Source organism: Poecilia reticulata, linkage group LG19 (assembly GCF_000633615.1).
Source record: "Poecilia reticulata strain Guanapo linkage group LG19, Guppy_female_1.0+MT, whole genome shotgun sequence".
Classification (NCBI taxonomy): domain Eukaryota; kingdom Metazoa; phylum Chordata; class Actinopteri; order Cyprinodontiformes; family Poeciliidae; genus Poecilia; species Poecilia reticulata.
The window spans coordinates 22,465,891-22,467,239 of record NC_024349.1 but is presented as its reverse complement, the minus strand read 5'-3'; the positions used below and the strand labels follow the sequence as shown (position 1 = coordinate 22,467,239).

At 43.6% G+C, this 1,349-nt stretch overlaps 1 protein-coding gene across 1 annotated transcript in view; it reads right to left on the bottom strand.

The window, feature by feature from the left end:
* LOC108167264 (BAH and coiled-coil domain-containing protein 1-like) overlaps positions 1-1,349 on the bottom strand; it is a 41,463-nt gene that overhangs the window by 38,636 nt on the left and 1,478 nt on the right. The window lies entirely within an intron of this gene.

Genomic DNA, 1,349 nt, shown 5'->3' with positions numbered 1-1,349 from the left:
TATACCACATGGTCCTTGTCTCTGTCCCTCGTACAGACCCTCTCCCTCTCGTTTACTTTAGTGAGGCTCTCTGAGATGCGACCACAGGAACAGAGGCAGTCTAGTCCCCACGCAGCGCACCTCCATCTATTAGCTCTTCCAATGCATGGCACGTCCATCTAACACTTTGTAGATGCTGATCGCACCTCTACCTCACAGGAACCGACGATAAAAGAGAACAAAGAAAATACCAAATGCTCTGGTGGACCAGGACTGGTTTTATGAAGTTCCATGAGCCTCACACACACACACACACACACTCTCTCTTTCACAAACATTAACTTTTACTAACTTATTTATTTTTTATTTATTTATTTATTTAAAGAGGAAAATTGACCACAGTTCATTGGAGCTAACAGATCCAGCTTTTATGAATGCGCGCGCCTTGTGCGTAAAACTCTGACGTATAGCGTATAAATATACATCCAAGCGTCTTTTCCCGAATTCAGAGCGCACTTAAATTATTAAATTTCCTTTTTGTTTGAGAGCCTAGCGTTATTTCTGCGGTGCATATCTGGTTGGCAGCGCTGGGAGAAATAAAAGGGTAAAAAAAAAAAAATGTGTGTGTGGGGCGGAGGGGGTGGTGGTGGAGATGAACGCAGGCAAAATGGGCTCCTCACTCCTCTTTCTCCGGGGCCCTAAGGCTGTGAGAAACAATGGCCCTTCTCCGCGGGGGCATCAATCACACACCACTCTCCTCTCTGACGTTTGTCTATAGGTTTTTTACATTTTCGGCCCATAAACACACGTCTCAGGGTGTTTACATTCCACGTCAACAGAGAAGCCACTCAGGGCCCCCGCGTCCAACAACAATCTTCGACTCTAAATCCACGCAAACAGGAACCGTACGAGCAAGATTTAAAAAAAACAAAACAAGAAAGAAAGATCGCTTTGGAGCTGTTGCGGTGCGCGTTTTAAAGCCATCCAACGTGGAAAGGCTTCAGGACTTCCTACCATCAGACACACACAAAGAGACAGAGAAGAGGTCAAACTATCGTCAGACTAAAGTAACCCACCGCTGGCCAAGGCGACATTACATGAACTTTGCACAAAAGACAGAAAATCTGCAAAGGATCGTGGCTGACAGATCTCGTGCAGTTGCGGTTTCGGGCAAAAAACAGAAAGAGTCTTTTGTGCTCTCTTTTTATTTTTTAATAGGAATACATTAGACCATAAATATATTGACCTTTGCACACACACAAAAAAAAAAAATATTTTTTAAAAAAGCTTTTAATTATTAAATTAGCTCGGGTTTTCGGAGATTTGTGTGTGTGTGTGTGTGTGTGTGTGTGTGTGTGTGTGTGTGTGTG